General features: G+C 43.7%; 1 pseudogene; it reads right to left on the reverse strand.

Moving 5' to 3' along the window:
• Nucleotides 1–9,820: 9,820 nt before the first annotated feature.
• LOC121436994 lies at nt 9,821–14,455 on the reverse strand (annotated as a pseudogene).
• Between the last annotated feature and the right edge of the window lie 8,510 nt (nt 14,456–22,965).

Consider the following 22,965-nt stretch of genomic DNA (forward strand, 5'->3'; position numbering starts at 1 on the left):
AAACAATACTTTTAACCTTTGATTTTCTTTTTTCAGGATGTTTCTGTACAAGGTGTCCCAGAATTTAAAGTCCCGTGATGAGGTTATATATGCATAGCTAATTATTGGATAAAATTGCTCATTTGTCACCGTGACAGCAATGTTCATCTTTGTGACGACATTTCCATAGATACCACCATGGTCTGGTGAGTACAATGTGGTTGGGCTTTTAGGGATATGCTTTGTTCACAGAGCGGAAAAAAAAAGAAAAGCTCTGCATTCGTAGTGGGGACAGTTTCTCTAATGGGTATGCTTTCTTGGGTGAAAACAAGGGTGAAGAGTTCTTCCTTTGAGAGGAAGTAAGGGAGGGCTGGGCGGAGCCATTCCTGGTTACTAAGGGGGAGGCAGCATTGCGGTTTTCATAGAAACCGGGGTCATTATGGCGACTCTTTTCAAATGGCGACCGGACGATGTCCTGGAAAGGAGCATTCAGTTCCTGGTGTTTGGACTGAGTTGAGCTTATGGATTCCCGGAGGTGAGCACCAGAATCTTTCTGAGGGTTGGGAGGCAGATGCAGGGATTCCAGATCCAAGTAGGACCACTCCTACCTCGTGCTTGCAGCCTGTGTTTCTCCGGAAGGAGAGAGACTTGGGACCATTCTGCCTCCTCCTGTGCTGTTCTGTACAGGGCTGTGCTGGAGCCATTGTCCAGGAGGGGAGTTGTTGGAGAGTGAGCAGGAGGGAAATGAGGCCAAATGAGCACTCTGTGATCCCGACTTCCCACTCTGTGCGTGAGATTGCTCGCTGACATTTGAGGTTTTCCGTATGTTTCATAGAAATGTTAGAAATGTTTTATCAGATATATGTATTTCTAACTTTTCTCCTAGCCTCAGACTTATCATCTCAATTCTCATCCATGTCTTTGGAAGAGCAGGAGATTTTAAATTGTAAGATCCCACCTTCTCTAGTTCTTCAATTACGGTTTTTATTCGGTGTCTTGTCTGCGAAATCTTTGCCTGGCACTCAGTGACAGGGATTTTCTTCTTGTGTTCTGTTTGACATTTATAGGCTGATTTTTATATTTTTACATCTGTAATTTATTTTGAATGGTCTTCACATATGATACGATGTAGGTCCTAGTTTATATTTGTGGGTTTGGATATACACTTGCCTCAGTATTGCTTCCTGAAAGGCCATCTTTATGCATCAAATTGCCTTGTTTATTTGTGAAACATCAGTTCTCCAATTATCCAATCATGGTACATATGCCAGTAATCCCAGTGCCTGGGAGGCTGCAGCAGGAGTATGGTCAGTTCTTCTCAGCACACACTACACGCACTACACACAAGCTTGATGCCAGCATCAGACACAGGAAAAATGTTGACTCGATATAGGCAGTGGTCTGTAAATGTGTGGATGTGAGCGTGGAATGTTGGTTTTGGACTTTTTCTTGCCAACTTTGATTCAAAAGCATGCTGGTCCAATTACTGTAGGTTCAAACAGAGGTCTCCTATCAGGCAATGCTGTTCTCTAACATTTGTCTGTTTCTAAGGTTTACACAAGCTATATATTTAGTCTACAATGTTTAGAATTATCCACTCAATTTTTACATTTATTTATTTATTTATTTATATTTTTTTCTTTTTTCGAGACAGGTTTTCTCTGTGGTTTTGGAGCCTGTCCTGGAACTAGCTCTTGTAGACCAGGCTGGTCTCGAACTCACAGAGATCCGCCTGCCTCTGCCTCCCGAGTGCTGGGATTAAAGGCTTGTGCCACCACCGCCCGGCTTCCACTCAATTTTTTTTTTTTTGGTTTTTGGAGAATTTTTAAAAAGAGTAAGTGTTATTTTATTGTTAGTGCATCGAATCTGTAGCTCAGTTTTGAATCAACAGACATCTTACTAATAATGAATTGTTTGAGCCGTGAACATAGTTGTCCTTCATTAAGACAGGTTGTCTCCAATTCAGCAATGTTTGGAAATCTCTCGGCCTATCAGCACTATGGATCTATCTGTCGGGATAATGCACAAATATTTGTACTTTTTGATTCATCTATAACTGCTATTATTTTTTAAACAAATTGATACGTATTGTTTTTTCTGTGAACAAATTATTAAATCTTCTGTAAACTGTCAGGAAACAAGTGTCAATGAAACTTACAAAGGATATATTTTGTTGAAAGCATGGATTACCCCATGATGAAAACGTTATTTGATGTGTAATGCAGTTTGTCGCTATTTTCTTATCGGCATTTACAGGTTATTATTGACAGTCTGAAACAAATGAGAGAAATGTCCCAGAGACAAGTCCATGGCCATCGTCACAGGAATCTCATTCAGACCACATAATTTAGGAGCTCTCACCATCCTGTGTGTGGTCAGAGACGAATCTGTTGTAACGTGATTGTACCCCTTGAGCTCTCAGTAAACACCAGGGAGCTAGGAGAGTGAGAATGAGAGGTGTCGTGTGTGTGTGTGTCGTGTGTGTGTGTGTGTGTGTGTGTGTGTGTGTGTGTGTGTTTGTACAGGAATTCCTTGGCAGAGGCTGGTCTGCAAAGCCTGATTGATTGACTCTTAGACCTGCAGTGATATGGAGATGGTGGAAGTCGCAGTCCCAGGGCCTAATTACAATTTCCTTTGTGTTCTCTTGAGCCCATGAGTAGCCAATCCTTGGGCCCCCTGTGTTGGACTTACCTAACACCTTGTCACTAACAGATGACGTTGGACCTGACATTTAAAATATCAGAATATGTCTCCTTAACAAAGCTCTAAGTTTCTGCGAGTCAAAGTACTGTGTGTCATCACATAGCAGCTAGTAGCTGAGGTTTCTCTGCTTTACCATAATAGTCTACTTAATATTATCTCCAATGCACTGAAGGAGAGTCTACAGTTTCTTCATTCTGTTATTATAAAAACTTCATGAAACTGTTTCCACATTGTGACATGCAATTTGTACTAACATAAACCTGTCTCACTCATGTTTACTCACAGATATTTGACTCCAGAATGAACTCTCTTCTTCCTTCGAGGTGAGAGCTGTGTGTTTACATTGACAATTGTTAGTGTGTGTTGTGTATATGCTCATGCTTGTGCAGATATGTCCCTGGATATATATGTGTGAAAGTTAGTTAATCACTTACTGCTGTGATAGGTTATGTGTTATAATTCTCCTGGTCCTCTTCAATGATGACCTGGTGTGTAGTACACTGCTTACTTATCTCCATAGTTCTTTACTCATGTGCTGACTTTTATCAGTATGGCTCAACACCCATTTTCCTAAACTGTTTTCCTCTCTATTGCCGTTCTCTATTTCCATGCTCCATTTGTCCCAGTATTGGCTAGAGGAATCCTTTTAAAATGGCATCAATGAATATCACAAATTCACCTTAAGCTTAGGAGCTCACAGCCCTGCTTCAGGGAAAGTTTGCCCCAAATTAACAGCTCTGCTCTGGTAGGGGAGGGTTACCCCAGCCAGGTTGTTACAGCTCTCCTTAGATCCTCAGAAGAGTAACAACTCTGCTCTGCTAGGAGAAACTTTTCCAGTTCTGCTCCCCTCACCTCTGCTTGGCTCCAGTTGAAGTCATTGCTTCTCTGTTCTTCTTAGGCAAAGAAGGTCTCACCCAAGCCTCATTTAAGAGATTCACTGGGAGGGAAGAGTCCAGGAGGTGGCTGACCCTGCAAGAGTGGGAAAGGCAGCTCCCAACTGAACAGGTACAGGGTGGTTTCATGCTCAGTGATTAGCTTGTTTTCCTGCTCTGGGATTGGTTCCTTTTATGCTGAGAGATTGGTTAGTTTGTTTCGCTGAATTGGTAAGTGGAAGAGTGTGTTTCTGTGGCTTTGGTTTCAGGGACAAAGTGTGTTTATTTCACTGGCCTTTTTAAAACGTTGGGCTCTGGTTTCAGGGCCAGTGAATTGATTCTAGTCTCAGGGTCAGTGTATGTTTCTTTTGCTCTGGTTTCAGGATCAGGGTGTGCTGCTTTGGACAGAAAGGGGTGTTGTTTCCCCTAGAAACAGATATGCAGTCCATTGTGGGCCAGCAAGTGAGTGCTGAGAACCCAGCCCAGGTCTTCTGTAATAGCCGCAAGTCCTGTTAACCATGGGGCAATCTCTGAAGTCCAAGTCACCAAATATAAAACGTAATTTGTATTTTTCCACTTTTCCCCATAATGACAATAGACATCTTCTTATACTCAGGTAGGTATAAGTTTCATTATTATTTACCAATCCATAAAGTTTCTTTATGTTACTTAGGTTCTCATACCCAACCACTGCCCAACCCTGTCTGCAGAAAAATACAACAATCTGATATTATAGACAAATTTATATATGCTGGAATGTATTAGGATAAAACCAGAGTTTAGAGACATCTGGCCTTCATTCATCTTGAATATATGTTTAAATTTATCTCTTTTGTTGCCCATGATAATTGTTCATTCTTAATATGAAATAGTGTAGCAATGTATAGCTACACGGCAAGTTTTATAATTTAGTTTATTTCATGTGTATATATGCTTGCCTACATATAGGTATGAAGAGCTCATGCATGCCTGTTGCTCATGGAAGCCAAGAGTGGACATTGAATCCCTTGGCACTGGAGTTAACAGTTGAAAACTGCCGTGCTGGTTTTGGGAAATGAGTCTTTGCCTGTTGCCTGTTGCTGAGGTTGTTTTCAATTTCAGTGTCTTGTATATAAAGCTGTTGTGAACTGAAATAAATAAGTCTTTAAAAGAAAATATGTCCTCTTTCTCCAGGTTATATATTTGGGTTGTGATGGCCAGATGACAATTAACATATGAAGAAACAGAAAAAGATTTTTCCAAGTTATCATCCTGTTTTCCATGGCCACCAGCAGTGGGTATTTGAGAGTCATCCTCCACAAACTTGCCAGGTCTTTGTATGACAAGTCTTTATTTCTGAGTATTTTATATGGGTGTCGAGAGTCCCATCAGAATCACCTGTCTCTCTTCCCTAAGTGTTAAGCATGTTGCTGCTGTATGTTTCTCTTAGTGGAGCATCTACTCACCCTTCTGGTCAAGTTTTATTTCCTGAATTGTTTATTTTCTTAGTGTCTCCTTTAGAAGCTTTCTGTATTCTGGATACAAGAAGACTGTCATCTGATATACAATTTCCCACATTCATTTTCCCAGGTAAGAAAAATATGTTTCTATCATATATTTGGAAGAATAGACATTTTCTCACTTTATGGAATTCTTAACACTCCTGTTCTTCATTTAATGAAAGGGGGTTTGCCGTATCTAAGAAGTTTGTTTGTAATTCATGAACCTGAACATCCAATTGTATTCTGCTACAAGATTCATGTTTAGGTTGTAATTTGGACTTCTTTTAGGTTTATTTTCCCTATTTACTGAGGGTCTGCCTGTATGTCTGTGTGTGCCATATACACGTTTGAGTGCAGATGCCCACTGAGACCAGAAGAGACTGTCAGTTCCCCTGGATCTGGAGTTACAGACATCTGTCACCCACCATATGGGTGCTGGAAACTGAAGTCAGGTCCTCTGCAATAGCAAAAGGTACTCTTAACTTCTGAGATGTCTCTCTAGTCCTGTGTAGATCATTTGTTCATTCTCGATTGACTTTTGTATCCTGCGATATACGTTTGTCTATATTTATATTTGTGCATGGGGAGGTCTGCTTGTCCCAAAATAAGACAGAAAGACAGGGCATTGAAGGGGATATGAGAGGGAACACACAGCCCCTCACCCTGTAATCATTTTTACATTTTTCTGACATTCAAGAAACCTCAAGCCAACTGATAGAGCCAAAATTACCTGCAGATATGATGCAACTATTCCTAAAGACATCCCAAATAATGTTTAAAAATAAGAACAAATAAACTAGAGTCTGAAGATAGGGTGTCAGGAGCTGTTTCCTCCTGAAGTCATTACAGGAACCATCACCCTGGGGAGTCTGCAGAGAACCCCACACCCCTAATTGTGTTAGGAATCGTTCTATTGACAGAGCCTACCCCATACCCAAATTGGCTGTTAATGGAGAGCTATCTGTTAGTGGAACCCGCCCCACATTCCAAACTATCTAGAGAACTAGGTGTGTCAACTCCTAGTTGTGAGTTCCCCGCCTATGTGATCTGACCGAATGTAACCTCCTGGCCTAGTGACCAACGTGAACTACGTGAACCATGCGACAAGAGTCCAGGCCCCTGTGCCCCCCCCCCCCAATTCCTTACCTTATATAAACTGTAAACCTGTCTCTAATAAGCGCAGGCTTCGACAAATCTACCTAGCCTTCTTCCTCTTTCCCCCCATATCTTCCAGATAGTGCCTCTCCGGGACCCTGGAATAGCTGAACTGCCAGGTGGGTTACAGACCCTAGACTGAGTAACCCACCCAAAGCGGTTTACAGTGGCGCCCGAACCAGTGACTTGGAGCACGGCCAACTATTGGATGAAGATGCGCGGTCCCGGGACAACAACAAGAAGAAAAAAGAAGATTCTGTGGCTGTAGAACTCAGACACATCTGCAGAATGAGGTAGGCGCAGGATCACTGTCGTCCAAAAAGATATGGGACTTTCAAAGGAAGAGAAATTCATACAGGAATTTGCGCACGCCTTTAATCCCAGCACTCGGGAGGCAGAGGCAGGCGGATCTCTGTGAGTTCGAGACCAGCCTGGTCTACAGAGCGAGTTCCAGGACAGGCTCCAAAGCCAGAGAGAAACCCTGTCTCAAAAAAAAAAAAATCAATCAATCAGGGAGAGAGGAGTAAGAGTCAAAAAGAGAGATTTATGTGTTTGCTTTATGTGTTTGCTTGCGGACTCAAAAGGGAGTCCCTCGAGGTGCGATAAGTTAGGGTACAATCCACACAGCTATGCCTGCCAAGCAGGCTGGCTGCTAGGGCTAGAGAGCCTATGTCTTTAACCCCCTGCCATATGGAGCAAAAGCTGACAGGCAGGTTTGCTATAAAGGAATCTAGACTCAAAAAGCTGCAGCTTCATTTAGGACAGTAAATATGCTTCTTTTCCATTTTTAAAAATCTTGTTTCTTGGTCAAAAATCTTTAGTTTGTAGGTGTCTAAGTTTATATCTAAGGTAGATTAATTTCAGTACTGTGTTTCTGTAAAAAAGTTTTAAAATCAAAGATTGTAATACATTCAGAAAATTTTTAAAATTGTTTAGGCTATCCTGAGTTTTCATTTCTTTCTCATAAAGTTGAGGTTTGTTCTTTCGAGTTCCGTGAAAAGTTTTGCTATAATTTTAATGAACATTTACATTAAAATCTGTATGTGAGTTCTGTGAAAAATGTTGCTATAATTTTTTTTAATTTATTTATTTATTGTGTATACAACATTCTGCCTCCATGTATGCCCACACACTAGAAGAGGGCACCAGATCTCATTACAGATGGTTGTGAGCCACCATGTGGTTGCTGGGAATTGAACTCATGACCTCTGGGAGAGCAGCCGGTGCTCTTAACCACTGAGCCATCTCTCCAGCCCGTTGCTATAATTTTTAATGGACATTTACACTGAATCTGTAGATTGCTTTCAGTAAAATTGTCATTTTTGCTGTGTTTCTTCTGCTTTCCCAAGAAAGTAGGGGATCTCTCAAGATTTAAAATTCTCATACAAGTTTTTCCATTTGTACAGCCCGCTCTTGGGTGGGAGTCGTATTGTTTCAGCTTGAGGTTCTTTCCTGCTGACAGGTGTTGCTCCAGGCTAAACTGCTGAGACTCCAGCCTCTCACTAAATTTATCAAGGGCAGGAGTTATACTCTACCAAGTGATAATGGTTAAAAATAAAAAACATTTCTGCCTTCACACGCAGAGATTACGGGACTCAAACTTCTGTCCTGCTTGCTTAAAGTTATTCCAAGATATTTTGTGGTATTCATGGATACTTAAAAGGATGATGTCTCATTTATCCTAGGTGTAAAAGAGGTACATTTGGGTTATTTTCAGATTCTGGCTATGATAAGTAACTCTGCTGTAAGCAAGTCTGAGCCCATGGTCTTATGGTTAAACAACTTTGTATTTAGGCCCAAAAGGGTTATTGCTAAGTTTTGAGGTAAATATTTGCCTAATTTTAAAAAAATAGACATAATGGGGGTCCCCCAGTGCTGGGGAGACTCTCACTCAGGTCTCCCCATGGCTCGCTGGAGGCCATCCTTGCTGAGGTAGTGCACGTGGCTTTAGTTGGGGGGGGGTGGGGGGAGGAGTTCAGCCTCTAGTGACCTAAAGAGAAAATTTTTGAAAAGGGGCCACAGCCCAGTGGTCCAGGAGGGTCATAAATTCCAAAAATACAGTGGTGGTCGCAGGAGGACAGCTGCCTGCCTTGGGACCACTCCCAGGGTCATAATCCGCTAGTTCCTAAAACAGTACTGTGATAATTGCAGCTGGAAAACACGTTTTTCGAGGTAAAGGTCTGGCTTTGTCTTCAGACAGTTCCTGGTACAGGGTCGCTGAACAGGCTAGTCCTGGATTTTTGATCCTTCTCTTCCTGATGAGGGAGTCTGGTTTATCCAGGTTTTTCAATACTATGTGTGATCCAAAGGTGACTGTCAGTTTGCACTTCCAGCAATGGAGTTTTTTCCCTACCCACATTTTCTTAAGCATAAATTGTTAGCAGTAATTTTTAATCTTGGTCATTTTTGCAAGGATAAAATAAAATCTCAGAGTTTTGGTTTGCATTTCTCTGAGGGCTAAAGAATGTTCTGCTTAAACATTTTTTAGGTGTCTCTCATTTTTAAGTTCGTCTGAGAGTTTTCAGATTAGGTCTGTAACAAATATTCTTATTGGATTAATTTTTAATAACTAATTTCCTGAGTTCTTCATATATTTTTGAAAGGGATTTATGGTAAGTAAAGATCTTTTCCCACTCTATAGCCTTGTTATACAAAAGTTTCTCAATTCAAGAGATCTAGTTTATGGTTTCTCACAATGTTTGTGCCACTGAGGCTGTGTTTGAGATGTGGCAAAGTGTACTTCAAAAATTTTTTTCTCTGTGAGGTTCAACATAATTTTTATATGCTGAGGCCTTTGGCTCATTTAAACTTAAGTTTTGTACATGGAGATGAATATGGATCTATTTTCATTCTTCTACATGTTGGTGTCTAATGAGGCCAGCATTATTAGTTAAAATGCTTCCTTTTTCCATTTTCCTATCTGTAAGGCAGACTTAAAACTTAAGAGGAGGATAGCTTGCAAACTTTTGGTTGGATGTCCAATGGTTAAAGCTCTAGTTATAATAGTCTTATGAGGGACCTTGAGCCAATAGATAAAATTCTTACAAAAAAAACAGTTTTCAATAGAAAGCTTAAGCAAGCTGCCTAACAGATACTCAAGCAGGTAAAATATAAATCAAAAGGTAAAGTATGCAATAATCAACAAATACAGTATATTAATTATAATTCAGCTATGGCAAGTGTGTATATTAAGTACAAACTTATTCTACAACAGTTTTATAAAAAAATGCTGTTTGTGGCTAAACCTTCCCAGTTTTGCCAGTTAAGATATTAAACTCTTAATTTAAAACAGTAGCCTGTCTGATACAAAAGGACAGGATAAAAGCTGAAAAATTGTTTGACAGAATATTGACTATGATCAGTGTTTCTTATACTAAACAATAGATTCATTGATAATTTTAAGCCTGATTCCTGGACAATTGTCTTTGCTCAATTCAAAGGCAAAAACAATAATCTTTTCCCAGATCATTGCTACAATTCACACAACTGTATTTTGCTAATGTTATAGCAAAAAATCCCTTAAAGGATTTTATGCTAATTTTTAGCACATTTCCCCAAATTTATTTTTGTTTTTATGCTTATATCAAATACAAAAACATTCATAATATTATAGAATATTATACACTCACTAGGAATGTTGATAAAGATATTTGTTTATTCATTCACTTGGAGTTCTTAAGTAAAACAGTATAATAGAAAATAAGTTAGAAAAGACTGTATATTCCAAAATCCTAAAAGTGATCACTTAGGGGCAGTATAAAAATACACAGAGCATTGCTATCATGAAAGTTAACTAAACCGAGGCACTTGTGTGAGCCCCCATGCTCACATTCTCACTCAGGCTTCCCCCAACGCCTCAGCCACACCCCCTCCCACTACTCCCGCCCCACTCCAGGCCATGTGGGCTAGAAGTTACTTTCTCATACAATCCATTGGGTGTCCACAGTATTGGGGTGGTAGTCCGAGGCCAGCCTGAGACCCTTCCTGTGTACACACAGGACTCACAGACTCCCACTGTCCCACACAAGTCATCTGACTGTGACCTTGTCCAGCTCTTCCCTCTCAATAAGAGAACCAACTACAGAAGCCTGAAAGGTCTGTCAGCTATGAGGAATAGGTTCACAGCAGAGGTCTAAGTGTCACGGTTAGGCCACAGGAGATATCCATTTCAGGACCCTAAGAATATTTTATTAACAATTAACAAGTTTTCCTCTTTTTATGTGTGGTATTAGGGCAAGAACAGGTCTACGGGACTTCCTTCTAAGGGGCAAAAAACCCCAGTCAAGAACAGCGAAGCTCACGGTCTCTGCCACCAGGTGGCGTCATAGAGCAGTCCACAAGAACCTGGATGGGTGGTGGCAGCCACTCTACCTATCTCCTCCCTCCTCCTGGCTCCACAGCTGTCAACAGCTGACCCAGAAGAGATGAGGTAGGGCAGGAGGGAGTTTTCTTAGCCCTGGCAAGACAGAATGAAGACCCAAACGCCTTTCTTCTTCTTCTCTTTTAATCTCTTTTAATACCTAGATATAAAGATCCCAGAACCGACCACAGTAACAACAGCTGCATGTTGGCAGGTCCCTTCCAGGGCTGTCCTGAGCACCTGCCACGTGCCCAGCTCGCAGGCCCCGTTCTAGGAGGAGCTGGGGCTAGGGACTGCCTTCAGCCCACAGCCTCTCAGACCTCTGTTGGAAATGTGTGGTCCCAGTGGAGGAGGTCTTCCCTTGAACCAAGATGAGGGTTATTACTTGTGGAGAAACTTCATTTTATTGCCCAGACCCTTTAGGAACTTATTGACTCCGCTGTGTTCTCCGCTGGGCAAGGTTTCGAGGTATTCCTGGGCTCGGACCTCAAACAGACCTTTGGCATCCTGCCTGCGTAGTTCCCGCTCCTGGATGAAGCCACGGAAAGTCTGGGTCTCCATGAAGACCTGCAGGAAGCGGCGCAGGCTCTTGGAGGAGACAGCTTTTCTGAAGGCCTCTCGCTGCAGGCTCCTCTCCTCGTCCGAGGTCAGGAACGAGGAATAGTGGCCCACAATCTCCACGAAGAATCGGACAAAGGCTTCAGACGCCACCGCATTCAAGGGGCTGAACTCAGGGCCATGCACGCAGTCCAGTGGGCCTCCATCCTAGTCACAGGCCAGGTCATTCCTCTGCTCCAGAATGTGTTCCAGGGCTACCTGAAGCTTCCGGGGCAGAATGGAATCCTCGTCCTCCATCTGTCTGAGGAACCGATCATTGATGAGATGGACCACAAGGACCTCTTCCAGTGGCAGCTCCCTGAGCAGCGGCAGTGAGCTGGAGAGCAGCCCGATGAGGAAGGGCGTGGGTGAGCACACTATGTCAATCGTGGCGGGTGGCAGCACTGGGATGTAGGTGTGCTGCCAGCTGAAGGGGTAGATGAGCGCCACCACGGCATGGCAGCACTTGGACAGCGTGCTGAGTTTGTCCGCAATGAAGATGACCCTCCTTTCCAGGAGCAGGGAGGCAAAATCACTGATGAGGTGCCAGACGCTGAGGGAGGAGAACAGAGACTCAAAATCCACGTGCTCCAGCCGGGAGTCCAGGGGCCAACACAGCTCAATCACAACAGTCCCCGAGCTTGGCAGGAAGTTCTTGACAACGATGATTTTGCCCAGGACTGGGAAAGGGGCTTCCATGATGCTCCTCATGAGGGGCTGCACCAGAGCAGGGGAAATGCCTCTTCTCTTTTCCACCTCATCCAAGAACTTTGAAAAGAGGCTGAAACATCCCAGATGGCTCACAATGCAATAAACTTCAGGAAGCCTCTTCCCTTTGCCTCCAGGCAGCAATCTTTGGCAATAACCGAACCTTCTGCTCCCGTCTTCTCCAGTTAAGACAAATGAGAATGTTTCACTGGTAAACTCCTGGATGGAAGCCCAGTCCTTGGCGTCAGGAAAGCAGAACTGGGGCATTGCCTTCAGCTGGTCCTCAGCCTCCCTTATGAACTTGAATGACTTTTCTAACTTCAGAGGAAACTGCTGGGTGAGTTCTGGCACATAGGCAGCCCCTGCCTGCTTCTTGTGCAAAGACACGACCACAAAGTACTCGAAGAGTTGCCTCTACTGGTACTCGCTGAGATCCCGGTCAAGCGTGGAGTAGCGAGGGGCCTGCTTCAGGCGGGACTTCACATTGACCAGGCGCTGGCTGTGGGCTTTCAGCTTCTCCTCGGTGTCGCTGTCAGACTCGCTGTTCTTGTCTGTCACTTTTCCTGAGTTGCTCTCCGTGGACTGGGATAGCCTCTTCACCCGTTTCTTTCCTCTCCGGGCCTCATAAAAGGCATTGATCCGCAATACCAGCCTGGGGATCTTTTTCTTCTTCCTGCCATTCTGTAGGTCTCCGAGGTTAAAGAAAGTGTCATCCGGGTTGCTAGCTGTTTAGGGGGGGGCTGGCTCTCACTGGGGACCCAGCTCCCTCCCGACTCAGCTTCTGGGTGTCCAGCAGTTTGAAGTTTCTTCTCTCTGAATTTTGCCTGAAAAATGCAGACTTGGACAAGGATTGCTTGGTGAAAGTGTCCGGGATGGAAGAGGTGGGAGATCCAGGGAAAGTCAAGACACACTTCTTGCCCAGGCAGCGGCCATGTAGCTCGATGTCCTCATACGGATTTTCCTTCATAGGTGGATCTAGAATGTCTTCGTAGACGTTCTCCGATAAAGTGCATGTGAGTCCCAGCTTGGTCTGTGCGTACCAGTCCACCCTGCTGCTCTCAGAGGAGGACTGCAGTAGGTCTTCAAACTCATAGGACTTCCTGTGGTCAGCACTGGGTCTCTGCTTCCCAGTCCACAGTCTTCTATTCACAGAAGTAGGAGGCGGGGAGGAGGGTAGCGGTGGGGGAGGGGGAGGTAAAGTGGGCAGGGGAGGCAGGTTTCTCTTCTCTTTCCTGAAGCCAATGCCTGAGCTCCCAGGACTGCTGTCCTTGTCCCCTTCTCCTGCATGTTTGAACGTTCTGCGGGGCTTGGGAAGGGGGTTGATGAAAGGCTTCGGGGACACTGCCTGGAGCCCGGGTATACACTCTCCTGGCCTTTACACTTCTCTGAAGCCTCAGGGCCTGGCTCCTTGTCCTCCAAGGGGTGGGCCTTGCGGCCAGCTGCAAAAGCACCCCCACTTCCAGGACTCTCGGGAATGTGCTGGTCCTCTTCTGCTTTGTCAGGCAGACAGTGTGGGGAATAACAAGTCCCCAGCAACTGGGGGTTCAAACCAGCAGAGCCATCCTTCAAGGCCTTCTCCAGTCTCCTGACCTGTTTGAGCGCGGAGAGGTGGTCACTCTGAAAACGCAAGTCACTGGGCTTCAGCTCGACACCTCGGCGCTGGCTGGGCTCCGGCTGCCCATCACTCTGCCTCAGGCCTGGCCACCGGTCTGTGTCCTGACACGTGGTCTTTGCTGTCCTTCTGCTGTCATTTTCCAAGCTCTCTGTTTCAAGCCTCAACCCATTCTTTGTTCTGGTGACCTCGCTGCCTCTCCGCTCTACCCCGCAGGGTGGCAAGTAGTTCTCTTGGCCCTCCGTTGGCCTGGCAGGCTCAGGAGTAGGTGGCTCCTTCTTGCCTTCCCACTTGGATATCTTGTCCTTTATGCTGAGGGGCTCGGTCTCCGGTGGATGGCCCGGGGTTCTGGACGCTGCCAGGCTGCTTCTTCGAGGGCCTGCTGGCCTCTTTAGCACCGAGGTCTGCAGCCGGGCCATTGATGATCATACTGGAGCCGAGCATGTCCACTCTTGCCTCCAGCATGAGGTTGTGGGGGTTCCTTGGGGAGCTCCTTCCCAAGGGCAGTGCTGGATTAGACTCTCGAGAAGGAACAGATCTCCCAAGTGGCCGCCTTCCAAGAACTTCCCCAGCCTTTGAACCCTCTGCCTTGATCCTCCCCGCAGGCGGGTTCCTGGGCGCATATTGCTGATGCCCATGGCGGCGGCAGGGGGGGGGGGCCTGGGGCGCCAAGGCCTGCTGCCCTCAGCGCCTTGGTCCACATGGCCTCCCCCGCTGCCACTAGCTCCTTGGGTCCCTTGCGGGCGTGCCTTTTATGCTAAATTTTACAAATGGCTCTTCCAATGGAAGAACTGCATATAGGGCTAATAAAAAAAATTGTGGAGCATAACAAGGGTCCTTCAAAGCAAATCATAAAAGTTGTAAGCAGATCCTGATGCAAACGGATCTGACATGATAAAACCAAGCTGACCTTTGCTAGGGCAAGGTGGAAAAAGCCCTTACAATGCATTATGAAAAAACCCGACCTATATATATTTGGGGTCGATGATATGTTTATGCTTTTTTCACAGAAAGAAAATAAAATCTGGACCTGGATGATGTTGAGGCTGCAGATGCCCCACAGAGGTCTTCCAGAGGCAACTGGGGAGAGGTCCTTGGTCTGGCCTTTCCTGCCCCAAGGAGAGGAGTGCCTGATAACAGAACCTGCTGCTCCACTCTGCAGGGTGTCATACTGCCTCTAGAGAGTCAGGGAGACCCAGCTGAGATAAGTGCCAGGATGTGCTCCAGATAGCTGAATCCAGCTCACCTCACTCAGAAATCCCACCTGCCCTGGAGCACAAATGCTAAACTGCTTCTGCAGCTTGAATTCTGGTTTGCTTTGGAGCTAAGGTGCAGACTAAACAATTGTTTTAATCTTTGGGACACAAAACTCATTTTAATTTAAAATATTAACCCTTCTTCACTAAAGAAGGGTGAAGATTGGGGTTCTTGTCACTGTTGCTCAGAGACTGGAACTGGGTGCTGGAAACTGAAGTCAGGTCCTCTGCAATAGCAAAAGGCACTCTTAACTTCTGAGATGTCTCCCTAGTCCTGTGTAGATCATTTGTTCACTCTAGATTGACTTTTGTATCCTGCGATATACGTTTGTCTATATTCATATTTGTGCATGGGGAGGTCTGTTTGTCCCAAAATAAGACAGAAAGACAGGGCATTGAAGGGGATATGAGAGGGAACACACAGCCCCTCACCCTGTAATCATTTTTACATTTTTTTTTGACATTCAAGAAACCTCAACTCAACTGATAGAGCCAAAATTACCTGCAGATATGATGCAATTATTCATAAAGACATCCCAAATAATGTTTAAAAATAACAACAAATAAACTAGAGTCTGAAGATAGGGTTCATTCTTTTATATCACTGGATGTCTTCCAGAGGATTCAGGGTTGATACCCAACACCTACCCGATGGTTCACAACTGTCTGTAACTCCAGTTCCGAGAGATCTCATAAAGTCTGGTACCCTCTGTGGGCTTTAGGTACTCACGTGGTGCACAGACTTCTCTGTGGAAAAGCATTCAAAAGCAGAAAATAAAAAACGCAGTTATGCTTTCTTAGGGGCAGAATACTTGTAGCCTTGAGATGGATGATGATAGCACTCTATTCTCTCGCCTAAGTCACATAATCACCTTACAATTTAATTTACTGAAAGAAACTTTAAAAGGAATAAGCACATTTAAAAGCATTGCTTTTTAGTTTCATTTTTTACTTTTTAATTACCTATTGAATATTTTTTCCTAATGGAAAAATAGAACCCATTTAAAGAGTAAAAATATTCTTATAGTTAATTTAAAAACCTGAATATAGGCTTTAATGTAATTTAATCTTGAAATTTTTTGAATTACATTCTTTCAGCAATGTAACTTTAGAGCCATAAAAATCCTCCCATTTCTCCCTCTCCCACTGTACCTCCCTCCCTGCCCACCTCACATACCCTTTGCAATGACACCTAATCTCAAGTCTCTCTCCAGTCCACTCTCAGGCCATCATGCAGGAGCCATCCTTATTCTGTGTGAGCTTCTATCCACAGGATTAATAAGCTCACAACCTTTGCTTCATCCTGGCTGTTTCTGAAATTCTTTACTGCATCCTAGATTCATCTTTACCAGGGTCAAGGTCATCAAAGCGACAGGGTTATCCTCAGGCTGCTGGTCACTGTGCTGGGCTGTACCTCCCTACCACCACCAAGAGTCCCAGAAAACCTCGTGAAGAGCATATGTTTTGTTCACTGAAGTGTCTTTGTGTCTTTGCTAAAGGTGTCCCCTACACATGTGTGACTCTTCTGTCCCCTTCATATTCTTTTCTGTCTTATTGTCATTTCCAATCAGGCACACTGTCTACATTTCTCTATGTTTATAAGGAGTCTGGAAATCATGTGTTCATCCTCCAAGTTTGTTCCTTTATAAGGTTGTTTCAAGCTGGGGTTTTTCATATTCACTGTGAGTTTCAGATTAAGCCCATTAGTTTATGAAAAGTCTGTTAGAGTTCTGTTGGTATTGCACTGGATCTATAGGACTGTATGAGGAGAACAGACACCTGTATATTCCATCACATGAAGATGATTGTAGCGTGAGTTCTAATTGGTCTTAATAATAAAATCTGGAGTCAGATATTAAGTGGTTGGAGCTATAAGATCAGAACAGCAGAGCAGCCAGACACTAGTTCTTTCCTCAACAAAACCCTCAGACCAAATGGAGCATCCTGTCTCTACAAGACCTCAGACTGACTGCCTGGATCTCCTATCTCCTCCCACCTTATATTCCTCTCTTTTCCCAGCCACATTCCTTTCATTCTCCATCTCCCTCGTGCTGGGATTAAAGGTGTGTGACACCAAAGCACTTTGATGAAAGATGTGAGTCACCACTGCCTGACTCTGTTTCTCTTTTAGACTGGATCAATCTAATGTAGCCCAGGATGGCCTTGAACTCACAGAGTTCTGTTTCTTAAGTGTTGGGAAAGGTGAGTTCCAACACTGCCTGTCTTCTGTGGCTAACTAGTGGCTATCTGCACACACTGATTCTCAGGCAAGCTTTATTGTCATGGAAGAAACAAAATATCGCCACAGTCGATGAATCTATACATCTTTACTCTCAGCAATGAGTTGTCCCATTCAGTGTCTAGGCACTACAGAGAAGTGGGCAGAGTTTTCCTAATTATTTCATATTTCCTGATGCTATCTCCAGTGACAGGGATTTTAAATTACAGCTTCCACACATTCATTTCACTGTGGTCAGCTGTCTGTGTTAAATTTAGACAGAGTTATTGATGAATCTTTTAGGTTAAAATATTTAATTACATTCTCTATGATGAAAATGTCTTTGATGCTAACATATATTTGCTGTGTTTAAAATTTAGTACTTTGAAGTTGCAAGTGAATTATGAGAACAGAAACAAATGTCCAACAACCAGTTTGGGGGAAAATTTCTAAGGCAGCCACAGGTCAAAGGTTTGCCCCAATGGCATCTTTGGAATCATAGAGATAGTCCTTTACCTCCCAGCTAGCTCCATCAGGGAGGTGCTGAGATCACGGTGGAGAGAAAGAAGGGGATACATGTGAAGAGTTAGGTATGTATGTGTAACTCCAGAAAGGTTTGTATTATGAAGAATACTTAGGTAATTATTTTCAAAATATCTAATATTATTTTCCCCAACACAAAAAGGAAAAGGTTAGTACTCGTGTGTTTTCCCTCTTGTTTTCCCATCCAGTCATGCAGATTTTAGCAGTGTTGCTGTGGACTTGTACAGAGGGGTGTTTTATGTATGGTTCTTTCCATGTTTATTATAACCATGACGCCTGCTAAGTGTTGCTCTGATACCTACTTCCCTGTGCAGTTACTAGTATACAAGCATTGCTTGTCTTTGAGTAAAGTTTCCCTTTTATCTTTTGTTTATTAATGGATTTACTCATGCGTTTGTGTCTACTAAGAAACACCCATTTCTTAAAGGAGTACTCCTTTGTCATCATTATATACTGTGATGCTTAAATTATCCCATAACATGCCCGTGGGAGTACATTCAAGTGGACCTGCTCTTCATTTGTTATCTGTCTAGAATTCTGGATTATCTGACCACCCCTGGGAAGAAAGCCAAAAGCAAATGCTTCTTGTCAGTGATACTTTGTGTACTCTGTCTATCAATGTCAGGTCTCTTCTATGAGAAGAACAGCAGACCTGCAGAGAGAACACGCAGAATGTTGACAAGAAGCTGACATGAGCCCTTGTTTCCAGTATGTGAGTCATCATTGCCACCAATGTGAGTGTGTGTGTGTGTGTGTGTGTGTGTGTGTGTGTGTGTGATGTGTACATGGCTGTGTATAAAGGGTCTGTGAAATGAACAAAGAAAAGGAAGATGTCACTGCACATCTTTGACTTGACTGGATGCAGACAGACTACTCCATCCTTATATTCAGTACAGTAGAGTGACAAGATCATGTGGGACTCACCAGGTGAGTCATTTCCTTTTCTCTTCCCATCTGTGTGACCAGCAGCTGGTCTGTGATGCCTTGTAGGAACACATCCTGTTGAGCAGGTCGCAGCAAAGAGCAGCACACTGTGAAACACTGGCATTCATAGACTCCCCAGATGACTGAACCCTGTAGGGGTCCCTTTAAATGACCAGGACTGAAATGGAAGCAATCCCCATCAGACCATTTCCCCGAATGGGCCATGCATGACTGCATCACATTTGGAGGGATTGCTTATTAAGATGGTAGAAATCTGGATCCACAACAGACACTGAATCATGCTTATTAAAATGGTAGATATCTGGGTCCACAGCAGACACTGATTCAAACCCTAGGAAGTGAGTGTGGCATAGCCACTTCTTTCTGATGGCTGTCCATGTTAAAACGTATTGCTAGTGTGTTTGATATTCTGTCTTCCAGGATATGAAGTCACAGACTGCTTAAGTCCATGCCATGTTCTCTTGTTACTGCCTTAAATACCACTGTGTTGCATGGCATATCAAATAGACAAATCAATTCCTTCGTGTACGTTTATCCAGATATTCACATAGTGGCCTCTTTAGTGAACACCTTGTTCCTGCACTGTGAAGACTAGCACGGGTCCTTGTATATCGTGTTAGATAGGCAAACTGTCAGTAAGCAGAAGAAATCAGTAATCACAGCAATTCCGTGTATTATTGGCGCTTTAAAGATCATAAAGGGGACAGGAAATAGTTGTGATGGGGATTGTCGTATGTGATGTTACCCCCAAAGGTTTCAGAAGTTAGCATGTGATCTGAGTCCTGAATGGCAAATAGAAGCAAGACCGTGCACAAACCAAGTTGTGGGCGTGCTTGCTTCCATGGAGAACAGTGGATCTAAGAGCAGAGAACAAGGCTAGTTGCCAGAACCTTGAAGACAACGTGGACACTGCTTGGGGATAGGACAGAAAGGAAAATGTTGTCATTGTCAGCTGTGTATGACATTTGGATTATATGATCTGTGTGGAAGGTGAGTTATGGAATTGTCATGATATGTTTCCTTTTGGTAGAAGGTGACTTGGCACTGAACAGAGAAAGGCCTGGGGAGGGCGGGATGAGGTAGTGTGTGGAGACAGTGGAGATGGTTCCGAAGACAGGGGAGGGATGGAGGTATGAAAGAGGGATGAAGCCATGCTGCAGTGATCAGCAGGAGAGCTGCCCTGTGCAGCCTTGTCTGGGAGAGGGCAGATAGCACCTGGATGCGCTGTGCATTTTCCTTGTGGAGACATTGCTCTAACATCTCTGGATTTGTCTGACCACATGGAGACACGGTGCTTCCATTTACTGACATCAGTTATTCCACGTGTATTGACACAGGATAGTTTGAATACCCAATCTAGTCATTGTAAAACTTAACAATTTGATAACGAGTTGCTGATGAATAATTTTCAGATGTAAAGTTTTCTAAGTACAGCTAACTGTAGCATAATTTCCAACAGAATAAGAATCTAACATTTGTCTCATAAAAAGTGAACACAAAATTCAGTGTATTTTTGAAAATGGCTGTTCTACAGCATGTACTGCTCTTGGTAGGTTTACAGATGAAGGAAGTGAGTAGGTTTTAGGCAGAGTTGAAGTGAAATCAGTCTCTAAATTCTGTAGCAACTGCTTGTCCCTATTCTTTCTCCAGAAGAAGACTGCCTTTAGAAATGCGTATTTTTGACAGCTGGGCACGGAGCAAACATTCACAAGACAGAGGCAGTTGGATGTCTGAGTTCAAGGCCAGCCTGTAATTCCAATTGCATATATCAACATTAGTCTGTCACATATGCAGGAACTTGTGACTGGTATTTAAAGCAGGTATTATCACTAAAGACCCCCAAATTAGCACATGAGCAGTGTGATGCTCTCAATTCACAGAGTGGGAAGCACAGCTCAGAGCAGAGGGTCTCACTCTGTTTTCTCCTCACAGAAATTCCCAGCCTGTGTTTGGAAAATGGGTCCAGGACATCCTGGCTCAGGGAACCAAAGTTGCTGGGGCTAGGAAGGTCCCACATATCTCTGACTCTAGAAAAGTGGTTCAACCTGTGACTTGACCCCTTCAGCAAACGTCTATCTCCAAAACTATTTCCATTGTGATTCTTACCTGTAACAACTTTACAGCGATGATGAAGCAACAGAAATAATTTTCTGGTTGGGATCACCACGCATGAGGGACTGTATTAAGAGTCATGTCACAGGGGGCTGGAGAGATGGCTCAGTGGTTAAGAGCATTGCCTGCTCTTTCAAAGGTCCTGAGTTCAATTCCCAGCAACCACATGGTGGCTCACAACCATCTGTAAAGAGGTCTGGCGCCCTCTTCTGGCCTTCAGGCATACACACAGACAGAATATTGTATACATAATAAATAAATATTTAAAAAAAAAAGAGTCACGTCACAGCATAGGAAGGCTGAGAACCATTGCTGTACAGACATCCAAACACAGAATCCGGCTTCTCAGATATCTCTGGGATCCCTTCATCATTGTCCCCATACTCCTAGGGAGGCACAGCCCCACATCAGGACACATACACTCACATCTCCGTGCAAGGGAAATCCTGTTCTTCTTTCTCCGTCATTTCTATTTCCACACACTATGCTATATTTCCAAATTTTCTTTTTTTATGTCTTCAGCACTGAGCTTAAGGATGTGTCTGATTCTTTGACCAACCTTTTTCCTGTTTTGTGATTCTTCTGCAGGGTCTGGGTCGTTGGCTGTGCACACACATCCACAGACAGTACAACAACAGCCTCTAGTCCCTTGTTGCTGACCTTTGGGAAGCTGGGCATGTAAGGTAGGTTTGCTGGCAGGAGACTTGCTCTCGGGAACAGGATGTCCTTGCCAGAGGCTGGACTCGAGGATGCTACAGCACTTAGATCTGCCCAGCATCTGACGGCCCTGTCCCAAGCTCTTCACAAATGTGGTGGGAGCACATTTGGGGATTTTTAAAAGTGGTCCCTAGACACTGCTATTGCTCCCCTGGCTGTGCACACATTCCCAGCTATATTCTTGGTTTCTCTGGTAGCTGTTCAATGAGAATGCTATACCATGAAAAGAAATCACTGGTGAATTTAAAAAGCCACAGTATGGGGACTGGCGACATAGCTCTCGTGGCAGAATGATTGCCTAGAATGGAAATTGCTCTGTGTTCTTTGACCCTCTGGGCATGTTCACCCTCACCTGTAATACCAGCACTCAAGGCGTAGAGGGAGGAGGAAAGAGACAAGAGAGTCATTACTGTTTATGAGAGTATGGCTCCCAGCCCCCATGGCAGATAGCTCACAACTGCCTTTAACTCTAGCCCCATCAGGAGTCAATGCCTCTGCCAATCATGTGCATACCACAGACAGACAGACAGACATAATTAAAAGTATAACTAAAATCTAAACAAGAAAAAAAAAGAAGCATCAACTCCAGGTCATTGACCAAGGGGAAAACACAGTGGAATTTAAAATATGAACATTATAAAGGCTAACGGAATCTAACAGTCTACAGTCTGGCAGGGGAGATGTCTCAGTGGTTCAGAGTGCATTCTATTGTTGCTGAGGATCCAAGGTAGTTTCCAGCATCCATTTCCAACATCCTTGAAGGACCATACCTCAGCTCCAGGAAGGTATGACCTCTCCTGACCTTTGGAGGCACAGGAATTCATGTGTACATACACATAGGAATATACACAACGTAATTATTATTAAGTTATGTACATTTTAAAATTATGTACAAATTAAAATAATTGTTGTGAAACAATGAAGAAAAATGGTCAAATGCCAGGCAGTATTGAGAACAGTTTTCATCAGCGTTAGGTGGCAAATGCGTGCACTTCCAGCTATTTGAACACTGGGGTTACACGATCGATCATTAGTGCTAAAAAGTTTCAGAACAGCCTGAATAGCATAGAGAGGCCCTAACTAACAATGAAAACCAAGCAAAAACCTAAAATATCTCGTCAATGCTAAATTTCCTAAAATAGCAATCTTAGAATTCATGGTTTTTCAAGAGATGTGGATCATTATAAAATAAATTTTTGCAGGGAAATCAATGATAAAATTACTTATTTCTTGGGAATTCAACCATATACATGTAGAAATGGAATGAAAATGTTACTGGGCCGAGAAGAAAACAGTAGCATTAAGAATGTGTTTACATTAAAATGAATACTTGAGCTGTGGCAGTGTGCTAAGCTTGGAAGACCAGCAGCACTCTGAAGGCTGAGGGAGGAAGGGCAAGAGTCCCAGGCTGGGCTGGGCTTCTCTGAGACTCTGCACTAAACACACAAAGTAGTTAGCAGGACTATTATCATTCCATTCACTGTTGTAAAGTTTCAGCTTAGTTCTGGCATGGGAAGCCATCCTCTTTCCCCGGATATGAGGCACAGCAATGTACGCCCCTGGCCCAGACATTTTAAAGATTACCATCCCCTAAATGGGAAGGCAACTTCCTCACCACCACATACAGCAAGGCGTATAGAAAATGGTGGCTTGGACTGTACTCAGATTGCTCACTCTCAGGAGATTTCCCTGCAGACAGCCCTGTGC

This window comes from Microtus oregoni, unplaced genomic scaffold (genome assembly GCF_018167655.1).
Source record: "Microtus oregoni isolate MIOR12 unplaced genomic scaffold, Mior012 000050F_016, whole genome shotgun sequence".
Lineage (NCBI taxonomy): Eukaryota > Metazoa > Chordata > Mammalia > Rodentia > Cricetidae > Microtus > Microtus oregoni.